Here is an 8,708-nt window from a genome sequence, read left to right as displayed (position 1 = left end):
AAAATAAAAAATATTACCTGTCTGAAACGAAAGGGCTAATATTATTTCTTTAAACAGTCCAAAGCAAATATACAAACAGTGAATGGGCTGTCAGCTACATGTGCTCCAGCAGATTTACACAGCATCTCTGGCTTTTCAAAATAAGCGTGCTTAAAGGTTATTGATACTGCAGCTGGCTGACTCATTCCGAGTGGGTAATTTGCCTGACTGGTTCTTGCGCTTTTCATTGGAAAAAATTATTTGTGAATGTTTTCAATGAATCTGTAACTTAAATTGTTTGCTGGATATTATTCCCCTTTTTCTCTTGTTGCTTATTGCATGTTTGTGAATGAAACCTTTTCATTGTTCAGCAACTTCTCAGTAATACTCAGAAGATCACAACCCAGTAACTCAGCAGAGTTAACTGATGGCTAAATCCTCATGGAGACAGGCTCCCCTGTCCAGTAACTAAGTTATTGCACCAGGACTTCCAGATGCGTCTCAGAGATCATTCTCAGTATAGCACAGGATGGTGTCCTAGCCTTACTCTGATGAAAGGTGGATAAATGGCCCTGGAAAGTGTGTGTTGGACAAATGATGGTTCATAGAAGCTGGCAAATGAAAGGATTCACCCATTGAAAGCTGGGGTTTTCAGATACGTATGTTTTCAGAAGTTTTGAAAAACTTTGGGGATGCTGAGCTGTTTACCTTGCAGCATTTAGGCAAATGACCTAAAACGTAGTGATAGGTTATCTCCTTCTTTAAGTGAGAAAAGGCATAGGATGAGAAAAAGAGGAGTAGAAAGGGAATGGAAGAGAGTGCTGCTGTTTAGATTCTGTCGTGATCAATGTTCTATAAATATTAAAAATAAATAGAAGAAAATCAGTCAGAAGAATTTTCAGACCAGTAGGTTTTTAGGCATCAATATATGAGGGAATCCATAATATGTAGGCAGAATATGAGGAAGATCTGTAAAACCTATATGGGAAAACAAATGGCTATGCTGTCTGATTTGACATATGGTAAAGAAGATGGCTGTGCATGGAGTTAAATGAGGTTATCAAGGCAAGCAAATGTGGGTTAAATGACAGTCACATGAGAAAATCTTTCAGGGCGCTATATCATTAATTGTAATAATCTGAGCGTTAAATGTGGGCAGCACTTTCATTGCTAGCAGAAGGGGAGAAAAGGGAGATGGTGATCAATTCCTTATCACTAAAAGATGGCGGAGTATGAGTCTTACTCCAGTTTTATCCTCTTTGCATATAGTGCCTGTGGGAAGTGCATGAAGCAGTTCTAAAACCATGGCTGTGGTGAGAGGAGAGCTTCTCCAGTCCAGGAACTGGAAAAGACAGCCATGAACCCCCTGACTAAGGACCACTTCACATGTCCAGGCACACCGAACTGGGGATGAACTCTTACCACTGCTCCCTGTAGAGCTCTAAGGAGACTCTTGTTAGTGTTGTAGCTTGTAGGGCTTAAGAGGGTAAGAAGATTAAGATGGGCTCAGTGTCTTACAAACGTTGTGCACAGCTTTTGGGTCACAGCTAGCTCAAGTCCAGCTAGCTCACAGGTGAGCCTGAGCTCAATACATCTGTCTGTGATAGACGATGTGGATATATACAGGGTTATACCTGGGAAAAGTAAGGGGAAAGGAGACGTGGGTTTTGACCTTTAGTAGGACCCGCTCTCTCTGTATGTGAGTTCTTCACTATGCCAAGGCAGAGGATGCAACTTCACTACAAAAAAGGACAAGCAGACCTTGAGGTCATCTTCAGGATGTGACCTGGAGATGTCCATCATAACCGTCTCTGTTCAGTACTACTACTGGCAAAAATTAGACCTTTTCAATAGTTTTAAAGAATTGCACGATGTTCATCTTCACTCTTCACTGCAACTTCTGTAGTCTTTGGCTAAATGCTGTACAATTCTTAAAGACATAACTTTTCTGCAGCAGTTAATTAACAGAAAGGCAGAGGACTGTGATTAGGATTTGCAGTAGTCAATTCTGAAGAAAGTAATTATGATTAAGGCAGACTTAGTATTAAATTGTATTAAACCAGTTTTGTTCAGGGATTTAACTTTATACCTTTTTTGCAAAAGCTCTAAGTGGCTGCATTCTGGCCTTGGGCAAACGCTTCTGGTTGGAAAGAGGGATGGCTGTGCGTAGCGAAGCCCAGAGAATGGCTGAGGAAGTTTATATCCCAGTAGCAACGCTGTGAAATGACTTTCTCAGAGATTAGAGCACTTTCTCCTATCACCCTGGGAGAAGGGGTAATTGGCACTGAGGACCTTGATGGGGTTGAGACGACTTTAGGGCTGACTGATTCTCTCTCCTTCGCTCCTGCAGTGTTCAGGTAGTTAATCTTATCTTTCAACAGACAATTAATAACTCTGCAGATCGCTCCTGTCCTGCCCGCCTTTAGCTCTTACTTTATCCGTTGTGGCCAGCTGAACAAAATCACCCTCCGATGCTGTCTCTCCTCTAGCTTTGGTGCACTTAGCCCCTGCACTGCTTTTTTTTTTTTTTTTTTCCAAACTAGCTTCTTCACAGGAATGGTGGATACATGGCTTGTGCTGTCTCTGAAAAGATGTGATAGGTTAACTGAGTCCTTGCATATTTTACCTGTCTCTCATGGAGAGCCAGTTTTCTGGAGGTGGGGGAAAGAGGAGACATAAGGCAGAAAGTTTACGTTGATTCTGTTTCACAGATAGCGAAAAAGAGAGTCTCTTTTCTGTGTGGATCTCCAGGGAAGGGAAGATCTGGAGGTGTGACAGTTTGTTTTTAATGCTTGTCAGCCTAAAAATTTCCAGTGCATTTATCTACAAACGTGTATGCACAGCGTCAGCACCCACTGTCGGATTCAAGCTCTGCTGCCAAGCTATTGTTTTTAAAAAACAGAACTACCCGCCCCCCCCGGACAGAAGAAGAAGAGTTACCCCCGAACTAGCAGCCTGGCAGCAGGAACGGACTTGTGGCTACTTCTGGAGGCACTTGACGTTCCCGGGTCTTCTCTGGTGAGGGGTCCTAACCCAGAAGACACGCGACTTCTCAGTCTGACACCACCCTTTCCCTTGGAGCATGAGGCTGCTGAGAAGAGAAGGATTCATTTAGCAAGAGTAATTACAAGGGGATAATGTTATTGAAAAGCAGCTCTCATAGCCCTTATGGTGAGTGTTATCACAGTTGCTCTGTGTCAATGCAACAGGTTTCTCAGCAGCCGCACGTGGCAGAGTGCTGCCTTGCAAAACGTGTGATCAGCTTGACCCAGTTTTGAGCAGGGTCAGTCCTGTACTCGATCCTCAGGTGCTGATTATCTGTCTAGAAGGTTTTGTCTGTAAGAGAGGGTACATATGAGAAATATCCTGTGGAGTTTTAAAAATTCACCATATTTGTAGAATATTTTCCTAACTGTGTATTCTGGGTAAGTATCACTAATGCTCTGTGGCTCTTTTCCATTTGATAACTTTCTATATGGCTTATTTGAAGGAACAAATTTGTCTCTGCTCAGAAAATATACTGAGTCCTGGTCTTGTCTCCAAGATTATGCTGGCGTTTAACACATCACTTTGGGAGAAGTCCCTTTGATTTCAGGGGAGAAGAAAAACATTCATCATAGCTGCAGGTTTTTGCAACACAGACGATAGTCTCTGAGTGCGAAAAGTGTTTATACATCGCTGACCTGTTCATACCAGCTTTTTCTGTGAGGGCCTCGCTGAGACAGAGCCAGCACGGGAGAGACTGCCCACAAAAAGCACACGCTCCTGCGACACTGCAAAATATACTGCTAGGGAGAATACCTGTAGTAATGTGAGCAAACCAAAGCATTTTGAGGCGATATCTGTTTTTTCTCCTCCCTCCTTTTTACTCATCCCCTTTTCTTTCCCAGTAACTGACTTTCATTTTCATTATCATTCTTCTATTTTGGTACATGACTCGCTCAGTTTGATTGTTTTTGATTTATCCCTTCATGTAGTCTTTAATTTCTTACACACCTACACTGAGGCTCTTCAGGAGGTGCCTGACAGGCCAGATCCAGCCCGTGCAGCATAACTGGGTAGCCTAGAGGAATGCAAGCCTGCACTGCCTGCAGACCCAAGCTAATAAAAACCCCAGGTCCTGGCTCCTGAAAGTGCCTCCAACACTCCCCCCCCTACCCCTACCCGCACATACGCTCCGCAAAACCCGGCTCTGCTTTAGCACCCCCTGTGGCTACCTGTCCCCCTACCCAGCTGAACTGAAGAGCCCTGACGTGCCACTAGAGCCAGTCGCTGTCCTTAAGTGCTTGTAGCCCAAATAAGAGAGAGAGAGGGTTGTTTCCCCTGCAGTGTCTGTGCCCTATGTCTTATTTTCTTCATTCACAAGGCCTTCCTACCTCAAGGTCTTTCTAGCCCTCTGAAGTCCCACTGAAATCTTTCGGCTTCTCTCTGCCTTAGTGTTCCTGCAGACCAATTCTGTGCCAATTCAAGCCCTTTCTGGGCAGCCCTCTGCATGCCGCCCCATCCAAGAGTGAGAGGAGTAGGACCTGGTCCAGTTGTAATCCCGTTTGCAATGTGCTCCATACTTGACTGCTAGTAGCTTTGCTGTGCTGTGTTCCCCTTCTCTGTGGTGAGGGGCCAAGGCTACTGCTCTTAAATGATACGCTACTCTGCCGGCTTTTGGAAGAAGGCAGAGGTGGCCTGCTGGCTGTGAAAGCCCAAAAGAGTAGTTCTGATCAGGACAAGGTCCTGGTGCTGTTTTTTAAAAAACCTTGTCATAAAGCAAAGGATGTTGTTAATTAGTAGTACATGAATCCAGAATGGTTAAGCAATAACAGTGCCTGGAGTTGAAAGCAAACTTCCACCTTGTTAAGATGATGCCTCCAGCTTCTCTTAGTCACAACTTTCCCTTCAGTGTCTGAACAAAACTGGAAAGGTCATTTGGTGCTAGAACTAGATACCTTTGGCTGCAGAGACAGGCAAGACTGCTGACCTACTAAGTGCCCTCTTTGTCCAGACACCGTGAAGATCCAGCTTTCAGGTGAAACCTTGTAAACAGTTCTCTTTTAACCATGTGTAGATTCACAGGAGCTAGAAACCTTGAGTGGAGGACAACAGAGGAGGCTTCAGTAGTCATCTAGTGAAAACAGACCCTGATTGAGTCAGTTCACGCTTTGTGGTTCTGCTCTTTCAGACTACGGGGCATTGGCTGTGGTGAACAGCACATCTTATTAAACCAGTGAACTAGGTTTAATCAGTTCCAAAAAATTCTGGGCATCCAGGTTATCTTTTTATGTAATTCATTAATTATTTTCATATTATTTTAAATTTCTTTTGCTGCTGCTGTAGCACTTGCATTGTATTAGCCCTTAGAGGCCAAGCTGACAGCAGGCTCCACAGTGCTGGGTATGGGATAAAGGAGGGTCAGTGTCCCAGAAAGTCTTCACTCAAATCGGAAATGACAGGGCAAGGATGGGAGGCAGCAGCTATTCTGTCTGTTTATCAGATTGGGGCCTAAGAGGTAGGAAGTGCCCTTAAAGCCTGGCAGAGCTGGAGGCGAAGGTTATATCCCCTCCGTTTCTCTTGCGTGCCTTGAGGTTTGCGTGCTTCTGCTGAGTTCAGTTTCACCGTCTCATTTCTCAGTGTGTCCCCTTGCACTGTTCTTTGCCTTTCTCAGTGCAAATATCTTCAGATACTTAGAGGCATTAACCATCCCTCTACTTCTACTGTCTCTTTAGGAGAAGTATGCAAAAGTGTTTGGGCAGCTACAGATGGAGAGAGGCATCAGAGTAGGTTTTCAAAAGTGCTTGGGTAACTGACTTTTCATTGAGCATCTCTACAAGTCTGGGCTGTAGTGAAGAATGTTCGTTTCCCTTAGCACCAGAATAATCCATCTGTATAGACCAAGGATAAACTGGCTTTTCCATCGTATCTTGTGATAGCCTTGCAGTCAGTTTGAAGGGGAGGGAAAAGCAGATCTGAGTAAAAGAGTACGAAAACTAAATCCTCGTTCACAATGTAAAGTGATCAGAACTCAAATGTCTTCCGAAGCCTGAGAAAATCTGGCAGAGAATTGTTTTTTGTGTTTTCTTTCAGTTTTTATCAAGGATCGGAGCAGAACATTTTGATAGAAAAGAAAGCTTGGGCGTTCCAACCTGGCTGTCATCAGGAAGTGCTAGAGACCTAGCATGCCAACCTGATCCTGGGAGTTTTCCAAATAAAAGATGTTTATTTGCATTTGAAGAAGCTTTGTTTTTATCATATGATCTATCAGATTCCTCTCAAAGCTTTTAGAGAGCTACCTATTGTGTAATTCCAAAAATCATACGCAGAGTGACATATTAATTATTATTACTGCATATGACGAACTAGGTAAAACTGACATAAAAGGTTAGTCATACTCTATCACAAATATCTTACTGTGCCAATGTTTACAGATTCATTATTAATATCAGGATCTTGTATGTTAAAGAGTCTTTGTAAAGATAATATGAATTGTTTGCTTTTTGAGTCAACTTATTTGTTGGAGAGATCTATTCTGGAAGAAGGAAGTGATATGTCTGCTGCGTATAGTGAATAAATATTGCATTTTCTTTACGAAGGGAAAATTGAAACACCTGGTATTGAAATATATCCCATTAGCAGACAGGAATAAAGTGGCTTTTCTAGCTATGTCATGACTTGTACACATGCTCTTTCAATGCTGTGCTGTGTTTAAAGGGCAGAGCTAGTCACCTTCAGCCCCGCAGAGGTCCTCTTGGAAACAGGATTGTTTGAAGTACAGTGTCTTCTAGGACAAAGGATGAGCTAAAAATCATCCTGTCTTTCCCCGGTAGCTGGGAGTTCCTCAGGCTCAGATATGGACCTGGGAGAGGAAAGTGCAACTGTGACTTGTGTCATACGGTTGGGATCGTGTACTCTGCCCAAGTAATGCTAAAACCACCTTAGCTGATCAGAAAGTTCATGCCTGGATTTTCTCATGTGTCCTTTTTCTACCAACAGCTAGAAAATAGCATTTTCGATCATGTTTTTGCTCATGTGTAATCTCAGCCTGGCTTCCTGACCCTGCTGTTAGCCTAACAAAATTGATGACTCATCTCGCATCCCCTCCCCTCCCCCAAAGAAGAGAGGGTGCCCAATATTTTTTGGATGGCGTCTGAGACACTGTGAACTTAGCCAGAGAGTGAGCAAAGGAAAATTTGCTCTGAGCAGCTGAGGAGCTTGTAAAGCTCTGCTTGTCCAGCCCTTCCTCCTCCCTCAGCTTTCTGCAGTCTTTCTCCTCAGAGTGGTCTCATCTCGCAGGTCTTGGTGAACCTACTGTGGACAGACATCAGTGGGAATTTTGTCTCACAGTTTGGATCTATATCAGCCTGGTAACGTGAGTTTATTATTCTTTGCTTGTTTCAGATCAGAGCTATTAGAACAACGTACAAACTAGGAACAGTGGGACCATTTCTATCAGTCCTCACCAATTAGAAAAAAATCTTTTCTTCCTCAGTTAGATGTTGGCTTTTTAGCTTGTCATTATCATTTACCAATTGCATTATACCACTGTCTTAAAGAACCAGCTAGAATCAAGGTTTCAGTGTTTTAGGCACTGAAGAGAAAAAGAAAAATTGAAGAGATTTTTCAGACACATGCGTAAATTAGGATAAAACTAGCTTTTGATGTTAATTAAAAACCTACCTTTCAAAGAAAACCTAGCAAAAGACCAGAATCCCTTTGTTTTTGGACAGTGCCATGCCCAACACAAAAACAACCCCCCCCCCCCCCCCCCACGAGATTACGTTCCTGGGTAACGTTTCTGCTTCTCTTGTTCTGTCACAACAAATCCTCTCATCTTAAAGTTGTTGCCAAGTCTAACCTCAGAGAAGAATATGAGGACTGGGCTTATTGCAGTCTAAAGCCTGTGATAGTTTCTAAAATATAAATATATATATAAAAAAAAATAAAAGTGACTCAGGCTATATATATATATATGTAAAATATATAGAATTAATGTTTGTTAGTTGAAATGTACAACTATTCTTGCTGTATGCACAAGAATTCTTTCCAAAAGAGAATAAGTAATGTGCTGCTGTTTATTTTCATAGCTACAAATGCACTGTTATTTTTAGCCAAATGCTTTGTGCATCTAGCCCCCGTGTGCTTTTTTCTCTTTGAGACTGAAACCTGCAGTGTTCACTTTTACAGCAGCTTTGCAGAACACCAGGGGCAACTCTCTGTCCGGGCTACTGACTTTGCGTAGCTAAGCCAGTCTTTTATGCAGCTTTGCTGATTTACCTCAGTTGCGGCTCCAGCCCTCACAGCCTCTTATTTATTCGGCAGTGTCTGCTTTCCATTTCTGATGGGCTACTCACGCATTAATTTCTGATGACGAGCTGCAGGTTATGGGGAAGCTGTATGAGGTGGCAGCGGCGGGCCGGCCGCCCCTCGCTCGCAGCGCTGCGGCTCCTGAGGCACCAATTCCTGTGCCTTGCGAAACCCGCGGAGAGGATGAGTCCCCTCTGCTCCCCGCACCCAAATCCTCTCAGCCTTAATCTTCTTTGTGTAGATGGACGGGGAGAACGAGTTCAAAAGGGAAAACATCTCCTTTGTCTTTTTTTTTGTTTGTTTTTTTTTCCTGTGGGTAAGATGCTATAGACGGCTGGTACCCCCGCGGGCCTTCCCCGCCCCCCTTCCTCCCCCTCCTCCTCCTCCCGGCCGAGCGGGAGATTAGGGGCGGCTCCTGCCCCCTGCATAAAGCTGCG

The sequence above is a fragment of the Apteryx rowi genome, unplaced genomic scaffold (assembly GCF_003343035.1).
Source record: "Apteryx rowi isolate R43461 unplaced genomic scaffold, aptRow1 scaffold_49, whole genome shotgun sequence".
Lineage (NCBI taxonomy): Eukaryota > Metazoa > Chordata > Aves > Apterygiformes > Apterygidae > Apteryx > Apteryx rowi.
This window is presented reverse-complemented; position numbering follows the sequence as displayed.